The sequence below is a fragment of the Castor canadensis genome, chromosome 4, assembly GCF_047511655.1.
Source record: "Castor canadensis chromosome 4, mCasCan1.hap1v2, whole genome shotgun sequence".
In the NCBI taxonomy this organism is placed as follows: domain Eukaryota; kingdom Metazoa; phylum Chordata; class Mammalia; order Rodentia; family Castoridae; genus Castor; species Castor canadensis.
The window spans coordinates 28,129,303-28,153,504 of NC_133389.1; the positions used below are offsets into that span (position 1 = coordinate 28,129,303).

General features: G+C 48.6%; 1 protein-coding gene across 5 annotated transcripts in view; it reads left to right on the plus strand.

The window, feature by feature from the left end:
• Zbtb7c (zinc finger and BTB domain containing 7C) overlaps positions 1-24,202 on the plus strand; it is a 326,604-nt gene that overhangs the window by 274,840 nt on the left and 27,562 nt on the right. The window contains exon 1 of one of the 5 annotated variants that reach the window (XM_074069859.1): positions 10,542-11,025. The exons of the other annotated variants lie outside the window; for them this stretch is intronic. The gene's annotated coding sequence lies outside the window, so the exon portion shown is untranslated. Of the gene's footprint in view, positions 1-10,541; positions 11,026-24,202 lie in introns of those variants that run through there. 5 annotated transcript variants of the gene reach the window in all.

The following is a 24,202-nucleotide window of genomic DNA, read 5'->3' on the forward strand; positions in this document are numbered from 1 at the left end:
GTGCAGGAGTCTAAACCCTGGTCTGGGGGCTGTGTCTTCTGTCCTCTCCTCCCTGTTGGTTCATGTGGAAGGACATACCATGTCTGTTGGCCCATGACAAATTTCTTTGGTAGGAAAATCTGTGGAGAAAAAGTGGTGAACCCTTGGGCATGCATCACAAGGCTAAGCATGTGTGGATGAGGGGGGGGCTTTTCTCCTCCTCACCTTCCTTTCTCCAGCACAGTTCTGTCCCCACCTCCAAAGCCTGCTCTCGGGAAAGACCCCAGGGTCCTTGAAAACAAGGACTATGTATTCTCCCCCATGTCATCCCTAAAAGGCCCTGCAGAGGACATGACACCAGGGAGGCCTTTGAGTTCAGCTGGGTTGGTTTGAATGAACTCATACATTCTAAGATGCAATTGACTGATAAGACTTAACGACGCCACTCCCGAGGGTAGGGGAGATGGTTTGGGTTTGGCCTCCTCAAAGGAATCAAGGTCGAATTGTGGAATTATGGACCTTGGCCAGCTGGGGAGACTTGGGGGTTTAGTAGGAAAGGAGTTAAGGTGACAGAGGCCTTCCCTGATTCCAGATACCAGCCCCTACTCAGGAAGCCACCAACTCCCCCAGTGCCTGCCACATGTCTATCCAGGCTAGGTTCCAAGGAAACTGAGCAGCGTGAGGGAGAGTTCAGTCCACTGAGAGTTGTGGGGAGCCCCTGCTGGGCACTCCGGGTGAAAATCTGCAGAAGCACAGGCTGTGAGGTCTGTTCATCACTCCTCTATGACTCCAGGCACATGTGGGCTTTAGGTGTGTGTTTAATACCCAGTGATGGATGGGCAGATGTGCCCAATGGAGCCAGCCCAGAGGAACAAGAGAGAGATGAGTGAAGGCTGGTTAGGACTCAGAGCCACCTGCAACCACTCCTAGGAGCCAACCTCAAGCTAAGAGGACAAGCCTAATAGGAAAAGCAAGATAAAAGAACGTGTGAAGTAAAGCAGCCCTTTATCCACTGGGACAACAGGTGGAAGAGCCCTAAAACTCCCATATGGGGAGGGGACGACAGACACATCAGCAGCAGGACCTCATTCCTTGCTGGCCCAACCTCTGGGCCCTAGCTACTGGTTCCCTTCTCTGCCCCAGGACAAGGTCCCCAAAGATGAGCCTCTGTCATCAGCCAGGCTTGGCCTTCCCCTGACACCTCTCACATCTTTCCTTGTCTTCTCTGAGGCTGGGGACGAACCCCATGTTCAAGTCCCCAGAGCCATCCTTCAGCACGTGGAACATCTATTCTGGGACAGTAGATAAGGAAGATAGATGCAGAGAAGGTCTAATGTCCAGAGAAGGTTCTGGAAGTTTTCTGTGTGGAGACCTCACACAGGCACTGGGTGGGAAGAGGGTGGAGGCTGTCCTGTGATAATGCTGGAGAGATGGTCAGGCTGTGTGTAAAGCCTGGTTCATGGCTCACAATGTGAGATTTGGTCTCCCCACCCTCAGGGCAAAGCTTCCTTTCTTCAGGGATGACATAAAAGGGGAAAATAAGGTCCTAATATGGGCTGCTAGATAAGGTTCTTTACAACCTCATCACCACAGGCACAGAGGGGTTTCCTTCTTCAGGCTCCATTTATAGTCAAGGGAGCTTCTTTAATTTTGTCTTTGCCAGGGCTCCAAAATGTTTTTGCTGCTGGATTGGGCAGTAAAGCCTTTTAGGACAAATTCCATTACAGGGAAGCATTCAGTCATTATAGAGAGATTTTCACGTCCTGCAAACAGACTACAGAATAGGGCTCTTCTCGTGTGGGGTCAGAGGCTCCTTGCCTCCTCTCTCTGGTCCAGGGTTCCTGCGGTGGAGAGAAGTGTGTTGTGCTTGCTTTGCCTGTTCCTCAGTGTGCAGGAGGTGCAGGGAGCTAAAGAGAGAAGACGAGGGGCTGCTGAGCAGGGAAGAATGCTGGGCTGAGGCTGAGGGGCTCGTGGAGTACTAGCCCCTGAGATGTCAGCTCTGGATTACCAGTTAGAACCCAAATGCTTAGGGCAGTGTTTTCCAAAATGCAAGTGGCACCCTATTATGGGCAATTTGACCAACTTGGTAGGTTATAACCTCAAGCTTAAAAAAAAAAAAGAAAGAAGAAAAATAGAATAGAATAAAGTAACAATGTGTGTCCTATACTGTGGGGAGCACAGTATAGAGAAGCCTATGAGAACTTGACATAAGCACAGTTGTGCTCAATGATCTACAGGCTGAGTTTGGTGTGGCCCCAGCCGCAAAAGAGTGCAAAATGCAGCACAGCTGCTTTTCCTAAGTTGTTTATGTTCAGAGAAGTAGAAATGCAGGCTTCTCTTGTTACAATGTCACACCCCTCCCAGAGAACTGTTGCTCCACCTCCTTGTTTAACACTGGATATAAAAGACTCGCTGAAGGAGGATGCGAGGTTTTTTGATGGGGGATGGATGGATTGGTGTGCTGCTTGAGAGAATGACACTGCTGCTGCTGAGTTATGCTAGAGATTAGAGGAAACATGGACAGTGCAAGTCTGAGCACCAAGACTTTAAGAAAGCTAAAGAAAACGGGACAGTGCAGGTCTAAGGAAAGAGACTTTAAAGAATACAAAAAAAGACTTTAGAACTAAAGTTTTAAAGATAGAGAAAAGAAGCAAAGTAAAAGAAGAGAGTAATAGAGAAAAGAAGCAATGAAGCTGCTGTGCATCTCCATCTGCACACCCAGCACACCTGGCCCCAACTTTATGCATGTCTGTCTTCTAGTTTGTCCTTTCTGCATCTCCAGTCACCCCCTGTTAAGTCGGGATGAACAGAGCTCGAGGAAACTCTCAAGACTATACAATTAGAATAAGGATTGTTGGATAAAATTATTATAGGTTTACACATTTCATGACATCCTAGTCATGAAGAAAAATGTCACACTGCATTAGAACTGGGAAAAGTTTTAGAAATGCTGGTCTTGTCTGCCCTTTCATTTCAGGAACATTGAGTCTCAGCGAGACAGTCACTCAATTTGTGAAATTTAAATCCAGGGCATATAGCTTGATTTTTATAACAACCTTACTACCCCAGCTAGTCTCTGGCACCAGGTACTTTTGTGGGGGACAGTTGGAATTTGTACATGTGGCTCCATGACCAAAGGAATCCTCTCTAGACCTTCGATAAGTCACTTAACAGCCCCAGTTTTCTCATGTATAAAATAGGTCCAAACCTACCCAGCAGGGTAATTGTTCAGAAGCTGAGATAATATAACCCTGGCATCTCCTCCCTATTCCTAATTGTGTCATTAGGACTCTCTCACAGCATGCCACAGAGGAGGAACAGACTGAAGAGACAGCTTGCCACCCTGTACCTGGGTACCAGTTCACCAGTCCTGGCTTTCTTACCAATTGAGGTACAGTGCTCAATCTACCTTGAAGTAAAACCACAGCCTCTTCCCCCAGCCCTACTATGGCCACAGGCAGGAGGTCCTGGGGGCCCATGTTGTACATGTGTGTGGTGACAATACTGAAGATCTGTTGTCTTATAATAGGTATAGTTTTCATGTTGATAAAAAATCAAATCTTAGAAAAAAATCAAGTACACAGTATGTTATTATTAACTCATCATCCTACTTATTAGATTTTCAGACATATTCATCTTGTCTAGCTAACATCTGTACTCTTTGGTTAACATTCAATTCCCCCCAGCCCCACGATTTTCTGATTTTTAAGAGATGAACCTGGATTGCCTGCATAATAAGGAAAAGCAGTGGAGGATACAATGCTTTTTTTTCCCCCCTCTTAACAATATATTATCTATTTCTTTCTAGTGTATTCCTATTGCCTTTGCTAAAAAGGGACTTGGGTGCTATCTTGGCTGAGCACAGACACACACAGGTTAGAAAGTGGTGTTACAGCTAGGTTAGTACCTATTTGAAGCTCCTTCCTGACTTGGATTAGTTGGAAAAGTAAGAGTGGTCAGGGCTCTGGATGGGGGTCTAGGGACCATATGTTTCCCCCGCCCCATCCCATACAAGAAGCTGTCCCAAGGGTTCAGTGGGTCCACAAGGAGAAAAGTGTAAGCCCAGAGCCCCACACTCTGTTTCCCGCCCACAGGTTCAGGCATTGTCTCTGCTTTAGAAATCAGTTGCTCAGGCAACCAGTTGACCATGATTGCAGTGGCTGGCAGAGGGCTTGGGAAGCAGGGGCCATTTTTGGCCAGTGTCCTGGATATAGCCCGAATACAGAAAATGGGCCCTTTCACATGCCCTCTGTTGGGCAGCCCTCCCTATCCAAGTTGGATCTTAGCATTGCCACTCTCATAGCCTAGAACGCTCCCCCACCTACCCTCCTCTAGACACCCCAGAACTTTCTTTTTCTATTCCAGGTCCTTACCACCTTGAACTTTCTAGCTATTGACAAAGAACCTGCTGCATTTAGTAGACTGTCAATCCCTTCAATCCCTTATTGAGCCTTGGTCTTGTAAATGAAAAAAACTTCTTGTGAAATTTAAATTAAATCAGGCCACAGGAATAAAGTCCGCAGGACAGAGAAACAGCTCATTAAGTGGGGTTCTCAACATCCCCCCACATCTCCTGGCCTAGGGCTTGTCCAGCCAGCATTTGCTAACTGTGCCAGAGGAGCAGGTGTGAGGAGGAGTGGGGGGGGGGGAGAGAGGGGAGGAGAGGGGGCGGGGCTCAAGGGCAGGCTCTGGTCCTAGGGCCAGGCACCCTTGTAGGTGTGTGTAGATGGATTATATGTGCAGTCGGGATAGGTGAGCAGGCATTAATGAGGATGGGCGTCTCTCTGTGTTTCCGATTTCTGCAGGTGCTGAGAGATTAGTGACAGAGCAGGTGAGGCCCCACAAGGCTCCTCTCTTTAAACCCACCATTCTTACTCTCAGACGTTCAGATGCAGAAAGAACAAAAAGCAAAGCTGGGAAAAGCAGAAAGGAGCTCCCTACCGCTTGCCAACCCAAAGCAAGCCTGAGAGTTCTTTCTCTCCCAAAAGCTGCAGGTGAAGCCCTGCATGCAATCCTGGGAGACCATAGGCAGGAGAGGGGATAAATCAATGCAGAACTGTGCAATCATTGTGCCCACGATCTCTTCCAAGCCCATGAAGGCAGAAGAAGAGCCAGGCTTTAGGAGACCCAGTGGAGGTTCTAGAAGGTTCGTCCTCTCTGCCACTTTGTTGGGCATAGGCCTAGAACAGTGTTGTCACATTGCCTGGCCTCTGTGGACAGGAATTCAAGGAGCTGCAGCTGACACTGGGGAGCCTCCTTTGGGGCCTCATGTCCTTGGTCTCCCATGGAACAGAAGGGGAGAGAATGACTAGAGGAAACCAAAATCTGTTGAGTTGGCCATCTGGCATGCTCCCTATGGCAACATGCACCCATGTGTATGCAGTACCCACATGTGTCTCTTCCTGACCACGTCCCCAGCACTGAGGGGTAAGAGAGACAGTGCAGAGAAAACAGAGGCCTGGATGGTGGGGACATCGTCAAACACCTCTCTTCCCTCCTTGAACACTGTGCACCTCCCTCCCCTCTGAGCACTTTGATAGATGACCAATTTTGATGCTGGCAAAGATGTGAATTTAATTAACTAGAGGAGTCAAAGGGCCAAGGGAAATTTGAGAGTTTTTAAAAAGTGCCAGTGTGTTAATAACTGTGTAACCCATCACAAAGCCATCACTGCCTGGAAAGGACTTTGACAGCAGGAAACCTGGGTTTCGGGTCCCTGGAACCAAGTGTGTTCCACAGGCTGCAGGGCTCTGAGACCTGCCACTAAAAACTGCTTTGATTCTGTTTTCTGCTTGGCCACAGAGAGCATCTTGGAGAAGATGCCGTCTCTCTCCTCTCCATTCTACCTCTGGAAGGTTGTGGGGGCTGGGAAACTAGGTCACTGTCTGAAAACTGAGTTCTGTGTCTAACTGGCCTGAAGGCATCATAATGGCCACCTCTTTACATAAAGATGCTTCTGAGGCAGTGGACACTCGGCCCCGGGTGTTCTTAGGGTATTCCCAGCTGTGCAGTCCTCATCCTAAGCTCCTGCTATGTTCCAGGCCCACTACTGAAGCACTGGAGGGCCACCAACACAGGGTGAAAGCTCACATTCCAGGGAGCAGTGTCACCTGGAGGAAAAAAGTGACCTCTTGGAATGATTGACCCAAGGTGGAGGGTTATCTTTAGAAAGACCACAGTAAGGCCTGAATGCCTAGTGCAGGTCCAGCAGGGACTCAAGAGACAGGAACTGGGACAGCGCTGTCACCCTAATGAACCGATGTTTCTGTTGGAGACAACAGGAGGCAAATCAGAGTGGTGAGGAGCAGGGATGGGGCACTGTGCAGAAACGTGGCACAGAAGTCCAGCAGAGTCAGGGCAGGGACTGAACCACCCACACCAGGCTACTTCTGCCAGCCACTAGCCAGCCTGGCTCTTAGAGAAAGGGGGTGGGGAACAGGGGCAGAGACCACAGACCAGCTGCAGCCATGTTTAGCCCTGGATAAAGGACCAGCCTAGGTGGTGCAGGCGAGGAGGGCAGGGGGAGGAGGAAAAAGCCATTTCTTGGTTCAAATGTGGTGCCTGTTGTTAATTCTTGGGCCCAAAGAGCAGCCTGTTGGGAGCTTGCCTGTACCTGCCCAGCCCTGTGCCTGTCCCAGCCCTGAGGACTCTTCTGTTCACATTGTTTCCTGCACCCCACACCCAAACCCAAGAATAAAGATAGACACCCCTGCCCACAGCCACCAGCCCTCCCCACCCGGCTGACTCAGGCTGGGTGCCTGGTGGTAGCAGCTCTCTCTACTTGGCCCAGTTCAGCTGCCTGTACCCACTCCTGACTCCCCCCATGTCTCTGTGACCTAAATGAGAGAGGGTTCCCCGCTCCTGGGTTTAAAAAAATGGTACCCTTTCTCTCCCTGTGGTGTGCAGATCATTATAGTGTCTGCTTGCTTTGAGGGGGCAAGAAAGAAAGTGAACTTGGACAAGGCCAATTTAATTGCGATGTACAGCTGCCTGAGGGCTCCTGTCCACTCTGGCCAGTTTTGAGCCAAACCAGTTTTCCATGGCCAAACTGGGCCTGGCTTCCACATGGGTTCCTGTCAGGAAGTTCCTCTGCCCAGTGTGTGCTGTTAAATAGGATCCTTTTCATTCCTTTTCCTCTTATAAACTTCCCTTTCAAGCCATCCTGAAGGGAGAACAGAGATGTGGCCTGGAGGAGGAAGGGAACACCAGGCTCCCATCCCAAAAGGGAAGTGGCTGTGGAGGGGAGGCCGGCAGGGGGGCTGGCCAGGGTCAAACATCTGGGGTCCCAGCCCAAGGACAAGGCCTAGGGAGATTTCCTCTTCTGAACAGTGTGCCAATTCCTCCCCTCTTCCTCCCTCTTCCCCCACCACAATTGAGTGCCACCTTCCCTCCTTTCTCCACAGGGAGGGGGTTTAGGGGCAATGGGAAGAACAACCCATCCTAAAACTACCTCCCACTTTCTGCCATCCTAAAAATACCTCTGCCAACAGAGAGAATTTCTCAGTGAAATTCTCCTTCCTGTCTTCAGTCTTCCTTTACTGTTGTGAGTTCTCAACCTCTTCCTTCTGCTGCCTTTGGTCCTGGACCAGAAATATGGCCCCATCCAGGCTCTTTCTCTACACTGTAAGTTCATTGTGATGGCAACTTTTTTTCACTGCCACATGCCTAGCAATGCTTGTCACGCACCTGCTTAAAGACATGTGTGGAATCATTGTAGAGGTGACACCTGTCTGTCTCTGTGATACTGCTTTGGTGGCCATTGAAGTCACCAAGCTAGGGTCCTGGTTGCACTGAACAGAAACATTGATGTTGGGTGAGTTCATCCCTGAGTTTCAGTTGCCTTGCCTGTGAAATGGGACCGTGATTCCAGGACTCTTGCCAGGTCTCATTTATAAGGGGCTGGGCAGGGTGCCCAACAAATCCCTTCCCTCTACTGCCCTGCAGGGGCCAGACCTGAGTTCTCTGAATTCCCAAGGCCAGAGAGAGGGGTTATTCAGACACAGGAGCAGAGCTACAATAAAGCTACAAAGAGCAGGAACGTTTGTTGGCTTTATATAAAGTTCTCAGTAATTTCTCATAAAAGACCAAATTTAAAAATCTCATTGCAAAGCTGGGTTGAAACTGCTATTTGGGCGATAGATTGCACAATCTCTCCCAATCTTTTAGTTTTATTTTGTTTTAATTAACAATGAGTTTACCTATCTGTGGGGTACAGTGTAACGTTTCAATACCTGGATACATTGTGGAATGCTCAAATCCAGTATTTAGCATGTCTGTCTTCTCTAACACTTACGATTTGTTTGTGGTGAGAACATTCAAAACCATCTCTTCTAATTGTTTTGAAGTACATGAGGTCATACTGTTAACTACAGTCACCCTACCGTGCTAGAGAACAGATCAGACGTTCCTTCTGATCTACCCCCTGGCTTAATCCTGCCTCTGGCAAGGTCAGAGCAGAGACATCCTCTGCCCTGCTCTTAGTGGAATGGGGATCCTCGCACTCTGCTGGTTAAGAGCATGGCTTGACATTGAAAGAAGCAGAATTCAAGTTGCCGCATAAACAGCACAGTCTTGTTCCTAACAATCCAGGCTCCAAATAAATGGGGCTGTAGAGGAATCCAGCTTGCTCCCTTGAGCATTTGTTGACTACAATTAGGGACTTTGTGGGCATGTGCTGTGAGTTGTCACAGCTTCTACATGTTTGCCAGGCCTGTCCTCTGGCAGCTCCCAGTCAAGGGAAAGGCATGGACAAGGGTAGATGAGATATCTTGGGTCCAGCCAGGTGCAGCGATGAGTGTCAGTGGAGGGAAGAGAAGAACCGGAGGCTCTTTCAAAGGCAACAGTGTCCTCTGAGCCCTGGAAAATGCTAGGAGGTGAGGCAGCAAGGAGGGAAGTGCATTTTCCAATTGTGGCAGGGAAAGTTGGGCAAGCTGGAAGGCGTGCCACCCACAGAAACACCTGGATAGGGGCGAGCCACAGACGTTAGGACAGCACAGTCACTGATTCACTCAGCCAGGCAACAGAATTGCAGGAGCACCTACTCTGCGCCCTTCCTTGGGGCTAGGGACACCAAGGCAGGTGGGTAACTGTGGGTGCAGCACGCCCTTGGTGAAGATGCTGAGTTTTGCCCACTGAGCTCTGAGACGAGCTTCACCTTGGAGATCCCACTGTGATAGCCTTGGCCTCCACCTGAAAGGAGGCGGCATGCTCTGGCCGTGTAGCTTACCTAGAGTCTGCACTGTAGATGTCTGAACTGCAGATCGCCAGTGCACAAAAGGCTTGAGAGACTGTCTGTGCCCAGGGCTCTCAAACTTTGGAGCCGTGGACTCATGCATGTGCTGGGAGGGGAGAGGGGCCAGGAGACTGATGGAAGGCTCTGATTGCTATATAGGTCCTGGTGGGGACCAAGGAAATGTGCATTTTTAATCAGTTCCAAAGTGGCTCTGGTACACTCAAGTTAGCGAACTTGGCTGCACCTGGGGAGGCTATGGGGTGTTGAAAGTCTCCAAGGTCAATGTGACGTCACAGAGTCAAATTCAACTGGCCTGGGGTTGGGGTCTAGGCAATGATTTTAAAAAAACCAACAATAAATAGTTCTGGAGGTCAATTGAGCCTGGTTAAGACCACAGGGCTCAAGTTTCAGCACCACTGACTTCATCCTACCAGAGAGACAGAACCAATGGGCAGGGGTGGTGGGGAGGGCTAGAGTGTGTGTGTGTGTGTGTGTGTGTGTGTGTGTGTGTGTGTGTGTGTGTATGTGTGTATACATGTGCAGTGGTGGAGCCAGCAATTCCAAAATCCAGCAGGACTAGAGACCCAGAGAAGGGCTTATGTTGCAGCATGATGAAGGCCACCTGAAGACAGAGCTCCTCTTACCCTGGGGATCTCAATCTTTTTCTCTTAACACCTTCAACTGATTGGATGAGGCCCACCCACATAAAGTCAAAGCCAGGTTGACAGATAAAATTAATGAGCACACATTTCATTGTATAAATAAGAGAAGTAGAATAGATAGCCCATCAATTTGCCCATAGCCAGATCTGCCGTTGCCGTGCTCCTTGTTGTAGTCTTGTGGATTGCAAATCTGTGAAGGGAAGCTTCAAGGTCAAACCAACTCCTTCACTTACAGAGCGAACCTATACTTACAGAGACAGACCACCCTTTCCAAGCCATGCATTTTGGGAGGAAATAGAGATAGATCTTAAACACAGGACTCTTAACACCCAGTGGCTGCTCTTTCCTGTACTCCACATGGCTCAAGGACAGGTATGCGTCTGGGACCAAGAGACCATGCTCAGACTCTCTCTCCAACCTGAACACTCACTCTTTAAGATCTTGGGAACAGGGGAGGGGAGGCTATAAATCAACTCTGCCTCTAACTAGAGAGGAGAGTTGGAGGCCTCCCAGTGGTCGCCAACTCCCTGGATTTATGTCCGGGTCCTGCTGGTGTCTGTAAGGTTGTGTCTGCTTCATTTATGTTGGGTTTTGCCCACTTAATGCTATCATCTACAGACATGGTCCCTGCACACTCGCCTCTTGCTCAGCATTAACTATGGCTCATGAAATAGATTTTGCTTTAAATCAAAGCCCAGTTACAATGATTGATCTTGTTAGTAACACATCACTCCCACCCCCACCCCCCAAGGGCTTGGCAGCCTCATCAGTGGGGCGTGTGCACACTAAATACACACGTGATGTTGGCCACAGATTGTCATCCAAAGAGTCAGGATGAGGCAGGCTGTGGGCAGGTGAGGGCCTTCGGAGACAGGGCCACAAACCAGAGATGGCAGGGTCAAGGTAAGCACTAGCCCAGGCCCCAGAGATGCCCTGCAGGGATTGTGGGCCTCTGGAGGTGTATGGCACTGGAGCCAAAGGTTAGGCCCAGCCAGGAGGTGATGCCCAGATAGCAGGTAAAGAAAAGACCAGACACCACCTTCTGGAGACCAGAGACCTCTGGACAGGGCTGCCACACAGAGGGAAGCACTGTCTGCTGGGCTGGATCCAGCTCTGGGGAAGGAGCAGGAGGACGGGCAAGGGGCAGCACTGGTAAGTCCTGACCCTGAGCCAACTCCAGGGGTGGGGGTGGGTTGGGAGATGAGTTGTCCCATCCTGTCCCCATCTCTGATGACCATCAGGCAGCCTCTGCTGAGATCACCTTTCCAGAGCCATGAAGGGGAGTTGTGCAGTGCCATGGAGGAGGCCTCAGGAGGCCACAACTACCTGTGCGACCTTTGGGGGTGGAAGGGGAGTGCTGGTTGAAGCCAGAGCCAAGGCACAAGGCCTCCAGGCTTCTGTCCCAGAGGATCTGTCCTCCATATCAGAGCTTCCCAACCAGAGGCTCCGTGCCCAGATAGTAACCATCTGAACCCTCGTATCAGCTGAGCAGGCCAGCGACTCCTAAGAGCCTCACACTTCTCTCTGTCATAAAAACACCATTTTCCTGTGAGTCCTGGGACTCTAAACTTTGGAAAGCACAGTTCCATGCTAGTGTTACTGAAGGTGTGCCAGTCATGTCAAACAGCATTAGGCAAAGCAAAGATCACACAAGTTCAAGAAATGCAAAGTTCAACAGTTAAGCAGGTTTCTTTAGTGTGGGCTTTCCCATCTGTGTGTGTGTGTGTGTGTGTGTGTACACGTACATGTGTACATCTAATATCCAGTGGAAATCTTCAGCAGAGCTCTGGTGTTCAGGTGTCCCCAGCATCTGTGTCATTCGAAGTTCATAGTAGCCTATAAAAGACACAGACTACAGCTGCTAGCTGTCACTTAAGATTCACAGCTGGCCTGGCCATGTGCTCCTGAACTAACCGCCCACAGTTGGGGAGAGGAAGGAGCCCCCTCTTGCTCAGTGGGAGGCAGGGTCCTGCTTGGTACCATCAAAGCTTCACAATGGGGACCTCCCCCAAACCCAAAGACCTGTCAGATGCTTGCAGCCCAAATCTGAGTGCAGAGTCGTTTTCTTGGGCAAGAAGTGAGGACATTGAACACCCCAGAATGCTGATGTGGGGAGAAGCCCACTGTGGTCTTTCCTTCTCTGTACCAGGCTGTCTCCCACTATTTTTCTGTACATTGGAAGCGCTGGCTGTCACTTAAGTATCCATTCTGTCACCTTCCATCCCCTCTCCTCGAGGGGCCTACCCTCCCTCTTCTTCCTCTTCCTCTCACCATCTTCCATTCAACACAAATGGCCTGTGGTGGTGGCATGGCCTCTGGGCCCAGGTCCACAGGGCAGATTCCCTGGGTCTCCTAAGGAGAACAGCCACTGATCTGATGGGCTCACATATATGACTCTAGGACTGACCTAGAAATCCTGGAATTTAACTTGCTGGAATGCAAGTTAAAACTCTGGTGGTTTCTGCCAGCAGAACTCCTATTAAAATCTTCCTTGTGGGAATTCCCAGTGGTTGGAATGGCAGGCTGGGTGACATCACACCAGGCTGATAGAGGTGTACACCTGGTGGGTACACCTTCGAGAAGCACCCTCCAGCTACCCCATCCAGTCACCGCCTACGGACAGAGCCAGCCCTGCTTCTGTTTCCCAGTGGATTGGGGCCACCTTCTCATTCTTTATGACCAGGTTGCTCAAATTTCCAAGATAATTACTCAACTTCATGTTGACATTGACTCGGAAAGACCTGCTTAAGAGGGATGGATTGCCAGAGATCAGTATCACTATTGTCACCATGCTTATTAAGGAACACTTCAGATTCTGCCATACACAAGACACCACGAAAAGTTCTCTGTACATGCAAAAAGAGCTTGGCGCGACTTCTGCCATGGAGGCCCTTACCTTCCAGTTGTAGAAGCCCCAAATCTTGAAATGAGGGCATTGAACTATGTAACCCCCACGGTGCCATAAAACTCAGATACCTCTCTGTCTAAAACTGGACCCCAGCTGGCCACGGCAACCAGTTTCTTTCTCTCCTCTCTCCATTCCTTCCTTGTCCCTGCTTCCTTTTCTCTCTTTTCTCTACATTTCAATCTTATTTTCTCTCCCTCTCTTCTTCCTTTTTGCCTCACATTCTTTCTCCCCCATTTTCCACCCCTCTTTGTCCCATGTCCCTTTGGGAGGCAAGGCTACAGCTGCCCCCTCACAGGCAAAACAGAAAGGTGCCAGGGTTGAGCAATCCACGGTGACAGCAGTTCTTTGTCATCACTTGGGGTAGGGCAGATCCTCAAGACAAGAGCAAAAAGCCCACACTGTTGCATGGAGCTGGGGGGTCACATGATCCTTAAAAGCTGGGGGAGGTGGGCAATATATACAAGAAGGAGGAGACAGCTTAGGGTGACCATCCCAGCTTGCCCAGGACGAAGGATATTTATGGGATGTAGGACTGTAGTGCATAAGGCAGGAAAGTCCCAGAAACACCCAGAATTACTGATCTCACTGCATGGTGGGAAGGAGGGAGGGTAAACTTAGGGGCAAGGATGGTGACTTTGTAACCCTTTCTGGGGCATTGGCTGGCTGAGCCCCAACTTCTCCCACCCACTGTTGCCTGGGCCTGCTCCCACAGTGGGGAGCTGAGTGGGGGAGGCAGAGGGCAGGTCCCAGAGCAGATATGTGACTCCCTGTGCCTGTGTGAGCATCCTGGCCATGAGGACAAGCACAGGCTGTACTTTCTGCCATAGCCAGGTGGACACATTGTTTTTCTCTGCCAGCCTCAGCATCCTTGGCCTTAAAAGGTCCCATCCAGCTCTGACATCCTGGGAGCCTTCCCAGCTCTTCCAGCCACCACTAGTTGTGCCAAACAGCATTCCTGGAATGGAACAAGCCCCGACCTACTGCAGTCATGGGCCTGTGACTTATCGCTCCTGCCTCAGTCTCCCTGTAGAAAAATAAGAGTAAAAACCGCCATCTTGCTGGATGCTGGTGGTTCATGCCTGTAATCCTAGCTACTTGGGAGGCTGAGATAGGGAGGATCAAGGTTCAAGGCCAGCCTGCGCAAATAGTTCAAGAGACTCCATCTCCAAAATAACCAGAGCAAAATGGACTGGAGGTGTGGCTCAAGTGGTAAAGTGCCTGCTTTGCAAGCATGAAGCCCTGAGTTCAAACCCCAGTCCCACCAAAAAAAAAAAAAAAGAAAAACTCCACCTTGCAGGATTATTATAATGTCTAAATAAGATGACATAGGTCAAAGGGCCAAGTTCACACTGTTCTCCTATCCCTTCCTAGGAGTCAAACCCCTCCAAGAGTACCCCTCACCTCTCCAACTGTGAATCCATTCGTCCACCTTAGCCAAGGTTTTACTCCCATAGTTTCAGTTCCCCAGGGTCAGCCACAGTCCTAAAATACTAAATGGAAATTTCCAGAAATAAATAACTCAAAAGTTTCAATAACTTTCATTGCAATAGATTGTTTATAATTACTCTGTTTTATTATAGTCGTTAGTCTCTGTCTGCACCTAACCTAAATTAAACTCTATCACAGGTATGTATGAATAGGTAAAACCACAGCAGGTGCAGGGCTCAGTGCTTAAATGCAGTTAGAGGCTTCTGCTGGGTACTGGGACCATGCCTCCTGTGGATAAGGCGGTGCTGGGCTCAAAATGGGATGTTCCACAGTGGCTGTCTTTGTTACCTTTTGAAATTATAGCAAAATCAAAGCACAGCTGGGCCAAAGTTTCTCAGAGGAAATCCTTTTTATCCTGATTTACCAGAAGAGGTAAGCCTCATTTTTTCCTGGAGAGACTTAGCTCGAGTTTAGTGACTCTCGGGCTTAGCACTTCACGGTCTCTGCTACGTATGAGCAGTCTTGCCCCGGGCTTACTGCTTACTGATGGCTTTGCCCCTTTATTACTTACGCTCCCAAGTTACTTCCTCGTCAGGGAGGTAGAGATGATAGGACTACTTCAAGGATTGTAGCTCACGTGTGCTCAATGAGTCAGTTAACAAACACTGTGTCAAATACCTACTGATGGGAAGTTCCATGCTCTGTCTGGTGGTGGGTACAGAAAAGTGATTCTTCTCACCATCAAGGGGCTTACATCCTAATCCTGTGGGCTCCATCCCTGTTAAAGTGACCATCCTTTTTGGAGCTCAGAAAGTTTCACAGGTCCCTGCTGGCTGTCCTGTCCTTGTGTGATTCAGGAATGATTTCACACCCCCTCATAAAGGATCAACCCCCCCCATCTGTCACGAGCTTTTGAAAGCCAGTTACATGTTATGTGTTCGTGAAATGATCCACTCACCACCTGCATGGAGTTGGAGGACTCAGGTCTACAGACCCCGGCTCCACCTTCACTGCCCATGATGAGTGCTGGGGAAAAGGGACGGAAGCTGAGCGCCAGAGAGAGGAGCTCCAGGGCGGATGCGCTGGACACTGGTGGTGGCCCTTGTTGGCAGCAGTGGTGGGCGCTGGGGTGAAGGGGTCAGGGAAGAAGCTCCATGTTCCAGGCAGGGTATGTAAATAACCTCACCTCTGTCCCTCTTGCTGTTCTGTCTTTGGGAAAGTGTCCCCACCCCTCCTGTCCGCAGAGGCTTCCCTGCACGAACTCCTTGCTCCTTTGCAATCTCAGTAATGAATGTACATTAGCCGGAGGCTTTGTAAATGACCCACAGCCATTTCCACGGTGTCCTGCCTCCCTCACCACAGGATAAACCCCTTCCTCCTTTCCTCAAAGGGAGACTGGGGACACAGAAGACAAACAGCTAATTCAGGAAGACTTTCTGGAGGAGGTAACTCCTGGGCCAAGACTTACAGGATGAGCAAGAGTAGGGTGAGGAGGTTGGGAGGGGACTGCATTTCAGCTGAGGACATGGAATAAGTCCAAGGTGGTGGGGGTTGGGCACACCGGTGAGGTCTTCTAGTCAGTTGTTGGAAGGTCAAGGGAACCAGCAAGAGGCAAGCGAGCCAGGTAGGCAGGTGGAGCCGAGTCCAGCGCTTGACGCTCTGGGAGCCATGGGGAGAGCAGATTCAGTGAAATCAGGAGCAAAGCAAGAGAGAGGGGAGCCAGAGTGACAGCCAAGGCTTGGGACCTGGATGGCTTCTCGGAAACAAGGACATGGCTGGCGGAAGCGAAGGGCAAACTTCCGCAGCCCTGCTCCATCCGCTTCCTCCTGCCTTTCTTCTAGGAACTGTAGCGTCATTGTTTATTCCTGCCCAGTGTTCTGCCCTCCGCCTCCCTCCTGGCACGACGTCCCAAAAAAGCTAAAAATTCATCTCATCTGACCCAAATCAGAGGGTGGATGAGCTGGGACTTCATTACACCCTGGTGAAAACGGCTCTCTCGTGGGAGAGAACGGGCTGCGTTATAATTGCAGCTTTGGTCACCTCCACCCACCCTGCCCAGACCATAGTGGGGCTGCCTCTGTGTAGACACCATGGCACAAAGGGCCTCTCCTCCTCCCTCCTTTTGTGCCTATTAGTCTGGAAAAGGGATCCTGCCAGCTTGGGAGAGGGCCGGGGGACAGCACAGGAGGGGTCCCCTCCTCCCACGGGTGGCCTTTAGGGAAAAGAGGCCTGGGCAGCGGTGGAAATGCGTCCTTGGGGTGGGGTGGGGCGGGGGCTGTTTCAAAAGGAGCAGTGTCAGCTCCCTCTGCCGCATGGTTATGACTCCCAAATTGTACTGCGGGGTTAAGCATAACATCTATTTAGAACTGAGCATTAAGAAGTTGAAAGAGGGGGTGTCACTCTCTGGCTTTAGAAGAAATATTTTTGGAAAGGGTGTGGAACAAGTAAATAAATCATGAATAGCACTCAGCAGAGCAAGTAAAAGCCCTCCTCTCCCTTCCCCCTCCCTCTAGGATACCTAGAAAAGCTGGTTATGAGTCTGACACATTGAGAAACATTTGGGAACACTCACAGGGGAACGCTCCAGTGGGATGGTGATTTTCAGGTCTTAGGTGGTGAATTTGCAGGCATTCTGTATGTATTCACTGTCTGCCTACTGTCTTACTCCATTTTCTGTTGCCATAACAAAACACCTGAGTCTGGGTACTTCATAAAGAAAAGAGGCTTATTTCGTTTAGAGAGTTGAGAACATGGTGCTGCAATATATACAGGCATGTACTACAAAGATGAAACCCCTTGAACTACCAATATACACTTTTTTAAAAACATAAAGGGCAGGAGGTAAAATAGGTCTTTTCTGAGGATTGGTACCAGTGGGAGGGGGCGGGAATAAGGAAAGAGTGAATGAGGATGAATATGGTATGTATTTTGTATCCATATATAAAAATAGAAGAGGGAAACCTGTTGAATGTGGGGAGAGGGAAATAGAACAATGGAGGGGGGCCGGGGTAAATCTAACTAAGATATATTGTAAGCACATTTAAATATCACATTGTATTCCCCCTTTACATTTATTATATGCTAATAAATTTTTAAAAACCTAAAAAAAATAAAAAACATGGTAACTCTGGTGAAGGTCTTCTGGCTACCGCAGGATATGTCAGATGGCCTCATAGTGGGGGCACAATCTTACAGTGACACAGGACACCATAGAGACTCAGGGGCCAGGCTTTATACATATATTTATATAACAACCCATTCTTGAAGGAATGAATCCCAGCCCCTCACGAACTACATTAATTCCTTGCAGGGTGGCAATTCAAATGACCTAATGTAACCACCTCCCTCTAGGGCCCATCTTCTAAAGGTTCCACCACCTTAACATCACCACAGTGGAGACCAAGCTTCCAGCACATGAACCTTGTGGGGACACACTCAAGCCACATCCAAGTCACAGCACATACTTACAAGAAAAGAGCACAAGTCAAATGACAAGTGGTATCTGCTTGCTTGTGCGGGAGTCTTTCAGGTACTCACCTGCCTCCTCTTCACAAATGGTGACCTGGAAAACTGACGTGCCTCTCTCCTTCTGTTCCCAAGCTCCAAGCATGATGGGAGATACAGGAAAATTACAAAACATGGAGATCATTACAGTCTTGTTGGAGAGACAAGATTACATACACAACACAGGCAAGCCAGGAAATGGGCAAGGACAAAAAAAAGTAATGTCCTGACTCTTGGAGATGAATTAACCCATGTGCATTAGTTAGTTATTGCTGTGTAACAAAATATCCCCAAACTTCAGCACCTTAAACTTTAAATATTTAATATCTTTCTGCTTTTTACAGTCAGGAGCAGTTTAGCTGGGGAGTTCTGGCTCACGCTTTCCCAGGAGGCTGAGGTCTAGATGTTGACCGGGGCTATAGTCATCCAAGGACTTCAGGGGAACAGAAGGATCTATTGCCAAGATGGCCCACTCACATAGCTGGCAGGCTGACACTGGTGGTTGGTGGAAGGCCTTAGTTCCTCCTGCTTTTGGACCTCTCTGTAGGGTGCTAACAGGCCTCCCACCATGGCTACTGATTTCTCCCACACTGAGTTCCAAGAGACAGCCAGGTGGGAGGGGCAGTATCTCCTACAAGCTAGCTGTGGAAGTCCCACTCCCTCACTTCCCTGCAGTCTGTGGGCATACAGACCCATCCTGATAGGGTATGGGAGGAAGCCACACAAGGCATGACTACCAGGATGTCAGGATCACTGAGAGCCACCCTGGAGGCAGCCTGCCGTGCCATGCCATGCAGAGTCACCTGGGTTAGAGGGAACAGAAAAGAAGTGAGAATGACTTGTAGAGACTGGGAGGACAAGAGGAATAGGGCTGGAGCAAACAATGAAGGGAACAGGTGCTGAGGCCAAAATGTTAGCCTGGTATACTTGGAGGGCAGTTTGGAGACCAGCTGTAAACAGAGAGCCCAGGTCAGACAGTGTGGAAATGAGACATTGATCAGACTAGGGGGTCTGACAAGGCAGACTGAGCCAGTGGGACCCCCTAAAGGCACTCATCAGAAATTCAGCAGAAAAGAAATGACAGAGCTAGGGGGAGGGGACTCAGCTGCTTTCTGGCCCAGCACCTTGAGGGGGTCAATTCAACCCTTCAGAGCCTAGTGGCACCTCTGTCAAGTGAGATTCATTATGTGCAATGGTGGGTCCCTAGAAAGCAGCGAGGTGTCACGGTCACGATGACCACCACTTGCAGTCATCCCCTCCTGGGGTTCTTGAAGTTTGATGGTATCAAAACAACATCACAGCTCTTGCCACCTGGTCCTCTATTGCAATACAATAAACGTCAGACCAACAAATGCCACTTGGAGCTGAAATGATTTGGCACCAGCTGAAATATTGTGGCCCTGAATCTACAGGGCTATTGCCCTGTAGTAGACAGGTGCTGGGCAGAGCTCGGGCCACTTTAACACAGACAGCTGTGTCCTATGGGCCATGCTGGCAGCCAAAGCCTGCTGCCATCTGTGTTCTCCTTTGGTCCTCATGACTATCCCAAGAGACAGCCTGAGGTCATCAACGCCAATTTACAGGCAGGGAAACCAAGACAGAAGAGTCACAAGGCCCCAGAACTAATCAGTAGTGATGAGACATCACGAAAAATTCTAACGATCTCGCAGTTTGTGAAAGGAGAATCTAAATTATTCAAAAATTTTAATAGAGATGTGTTAAAAATCTAAGTACTACCAAACAGTATATTACAGGGGAACAAATGTACCTTCTACCCTTCACTGGTCGCCCTCCCAGCCCTCAGAAGGAACTAGCAACCAGTTTAAGCTGTTCATCTACAAAAGTGTACTTACATGGCGGCCACTGCTTTCTTTCTTGATCTGACAAACCATGTGCCATTGAGCATGCTTTGCAAAATGCTAAATCTCAGAGGGCTGAGGTGTGGTTCAAGTGGTAGAGCACCTGCCTAGCAAGTATAAGGCCCTGAGTTCAAACCCCAGTACCACCAAAACCATAAATTCCCTATACAGGGATACCTTTTTTCTTGCAGTACTGGCTAGGGGGAGAGTGTTCAACTCCATACCTCAAGGCCAAGCACCCAGCCCTTTTTCCTTTATTTTTGAAATAGGGTCTTGCTTTACTCCCGAGCTGGCTTAGACAACAATCCTCTTATTTATACTTCCCCATGTAGCTGGATAGACTGCACCCAGCCATTGGTTGAGGCGGGGTCTCATGAACTTTTGGCCTGGGCTGGCCTGGAACCATGACCCTCCCGATCTCCACCTCCGGCTTAGCTGGCTTGAGCCTCGTTCTTTTGAGGGCCTGTATACCATTCAAGGATGTGTTCAGCCAGCACCGCGGATGGACACACTGTTTGCTTCCAGGTGTTGATGGCAGAATCAATGCTTCATAATGATCCTCGTGTATAAATCAGACACATGCAATCATGAAATACCCATAAGGGAAATTGCTGACTCCTCAGATTGGTGAAAACGGAATCTATTTAATCGTTGCATATCTAATGCTAAATGGTACTGAGCATTTCTCACACATTTCAAAGCTTATGTTTGTGTATTTGACCAAATTTTCGAATAAGCTATAGGTCTCTTGCTGATTTGTTGCTGTAAGCCCTTTCCCTAGAGAAGAAACTAGCTCTTCATCGTATGTGTTTTTCAAATACTGGCCCAGTTTATTTGTGTCTTGACTTTAATATGGGGTTTTTGATTTGTATGAATCTTTAAATCATTATTTAATCACATTTATCAATCTTTTATGACTTTTGGGTTTTCTGTCCTAGGCAAAGAGCTATTGTTTTTTGTTTCTTTGTTTTGTTTTTTTTGGTGGTACTGGGGTTTGAACTCAGGGCCTCACCTGCTAGCCCTGGGTTTTTTGTCCTAGAAAAATATTTTTCTTTGTAATTCTAAAAAAAAAAAATCTCCTCTAATATTTTCTTTTCATGATTTTTCTCACTTCTGAATTTTTGCTGTATACGCCATTTATTTTGGTCTAAGGTGTGAGGAAGGGAGAGGGATCCAAGTTTTATCTTGTTTTCTTTTATTTCCTATAGAATTGGTCAATTGTCTCATTCTCATTTATTGAAAACTCTTGTAAAATAAAAAATAAAATTCTATCTTTATTACATGCTAAATTCATATGTATATGAATTTATGTGAATCTATTTATGGAGTGATCATAGCAACTTTCTGTTGCTATATCTCTCTGTTCATGATCCAATACCAAATATTTTATTTTTATGGCTCTCTAATGTGTTTTCATATCTGGAAGAGCTACTCCGGGCTAGTCTCCTTATTCTTATTAATGATCTGTTTCCAAACTTTCTTGGCTTCTCTTAAATGTTTATTTTTCTATGTGAGCTTTAGATTCTCTAATTTCAATAGAAATTCTGCTTGATTTTTTTTGTTGAGGTCATATTGCATTTATTTAGTGTTTTAGGGAGAATTGGCATCTTTACAATACTGTGACTCCCTATCCAAGAACAAGGTCTATCTCTTGACTTAATAGGTCTTTTTTTTTTTTAATTTTCTTGCTATGAATCTTGCTTGTTTCTTATGACCTTTTTTCAAGGTGTTGTTTCTGTCTTTGTTGCCAAGTAAGTGGGGTCGTCTAACACATTTTTGAATTTGGCTTTTATTCATATAGGAAAGTACCCAATCATATCATCTACAAATAATGGGGGGTTTTGCCAGTTCTTTTCTAACTTTTTTAACCTTGTATTTCTTATGAAACATTTCTGAGCTTGAGGCTGCACAGGGAAGCAATCAACCAAAGTGAGAAGGAATTACCGTGCCCATTCTAGCTCATGGTGGGTAGCCAGGCTTCTTTGAGCTGGGATGGGATGGGGGAGATTCTTGTGCCTTAAGAATATCTTCACTGTAAGTTATGGCTGTCTGGAGACCAAAAATCTCAGAGCAAATGGATTAATGGTGGTGGCTGGGAGCGTGTGTTGGGCGTGGTGACTCTATGAGGAGCTGAAAGGTTCAGCCTTCTTCCTTGAGACTGAAAAATATCCAGTCCTTGGAGTGGGGCTCCTGCAGCTGGGATAAATGGAGCTCCTGTCCCCTAAGATTTGCTCCAAACATTCAGGGGAGAGCTGGACTTACTGTGCACCATCAAGCAGTTCCTCTGTGACCATGACCGTGGCCGTGGCCTGGCTTTTAGAGCCTGCCCAGACATTGCCTCTGATTTCACTGGCTCCTATATCCCTGATTGCTGGGACCTGCCCATCCTGGACTCGTTAAGGCTTCTATTGCTCTGTAATATTTTGTTATTGGTTAGTCTTCTGTACTCAGTGAACCCAGAGGCCCTCCAAATCAGGTGTATGTAGGGTGTTCTGTAGAGCCTGGCAGATCATGAAGCCAAGGTCAAGTACACAGGGAGCACTTGTTAATTAAGGAAGACACCGAGTGTCCACCTCACCTCCTTGGGAAGGGCTCTTAGCCCTCAGTATCTGCACTGAGCAAGGGAGGAAATTACAACAGAGGAGAGTCTGCACTCAGGTATATGTAGGAAGAGGAAATGCTTGGATTTTCTCCATGCAATAAAAGCTCCATATAATAATATTGTACATAGCTGTGCAATTAAGCCTGAAAATTGCAAGCTTCTAATATGTTCTTTGCCAACCAAATGCCAGGCAGTTCTCATGGTGGATGGCAATTGCTTAGAAGAAAAGTGCAAGTTTAGAGGCAAATCGGAGGTTTCACTTCCTTTGGAAAACACAAGCAGGGCTAGGATCTTGTGGCCATCTGGCTGGACCCCTGATCTAGGCCTTGTCTCCAAATTGAGGTGCACAAAAGGAGGAAGGCAGAAGTGTTTTTTCAAGGGCCCAGGCATAACCAGGACATCTCACTTCTGTGACAGGCTTGGGCTGTGATTCTGACCTCCTTCCTCTCACAGCTGCCACCCCACAGGGGCCGCTCCCAAACCGGATCCTGCACAAGGTCTGGGGCTACAGAAGGGTAGGGAGTGGCCGTGAATAATGAGGAACAGCTGCCAGGGTCAGAAGACTCAAGCTCCTAACTGACTGCTGGCTGTCCTTCCCTCCCCCTCCTGGCCTGCCTGTTACTGACACCTTCGTCAAATGCAGCGCCAAGCAGACTCCCTCCCATCCATAACCTTCTGTGGCCTTTTTAACAGAGTCCAGATGCTTGGGAGGCTCCTTGCCTCCCGGCCTCACCTTCCCATCCACTCTTGATGTGCTGCCATCCAAGCTCTTCCTCCATACCCGTCTGTCCCTGAACTCACACACCTTCAACGTTTGAACCTAGCACCACTCCAGACTACCTGGTAATCCTGTCTGCACGTGCCCTGCTCGCTCAGCCTCTGTGCCTCACCGAGCACATGCTGTTCCCCTTTCTGGAATGTTCTGTTTCCTGGCTCCATGCCTTCAGCTGCCTTGAGGCCTCACTTCCTTTATGGAATCCCCTCCCTGAGCCCGGAAGATCCCTTGCCTCAACCCAAGATGCCCTATCCACACCCCTGGACTAGCACAGAACACTCGATTGGGGTCTTTCCTTGTCTCTTTTTCTCACTCTTCCATGAGGTCTTAAGGCCAGGAGCCTCATCCCTTGCACTCTTGTTTCTCCAACACTTAGGAAAATGGGTAAACAAGATGGCCACAGAGAGGCAGCATGGCAGATACAGGGCCCACTGCTTGGTTTCAGGTCTCAGCTTTACCTCAGTTTCCCCATTTGAAACATGAGATGATGCTGCTGATAAAAGCCACTTCATGGAGCTTTGGAGATGAAATTAGAACCATGTAAAATATTGAGGACAGTGACTGGCACTGAATGAGCACTCTATGCCTCTTAGTCACAACTTGGATTCAGTCAAAATGGAAGGACTTGCAGACTGAAGCCCTCTGTCTCCTGTACTGCAACTGGCCAAGCACACCTGTAGTCAGCACATTGTCAGGATGAGTTCTGCCCCCATCTGTCCTCTGGTCTATGGGGTTATCCATAATGAACCTATGTCTGTTCTGAAGAAGAGCCACCCAAGCTCTGTGACCACTCTTGGCCACTGTGGGGAGGAGAAAAGACAGACCCAGAGTCTGCCTCCTCACCCGTCCTCTGGCCAGGGTGAGGGAACACAGCAAGCCTCTTTACCAATCTGTCCAGACCCCATTACTGGTACGGTCAAATGACAACCCAGCCTTAGCCATGTAGAGCCCTCTCTTGTGAAAGCCCAGGATGCGCTCACACTTATGTTCCAGTGTCACTTGAGAGGGTCTTTGAGAGACCTAGAGTGGGGAGAAAGGGTAGAGTCAAGGTCACAGGTCATCCACAGTCAGGTGCAACAGCCCCAAGACATCCAAAGTTGAGCTGTTCATGACCTTGGAATGCAAGGCTCCGTGTGGAATCAAAATATTTAAGTGGATGTGCTGGAAGACATCATAGGACCGTCAAAGGCCTCTCCGCCCACTAGTCTAACAGAGGAAGAAACCGAAGCTTTACAAGATCACACCACCAATCT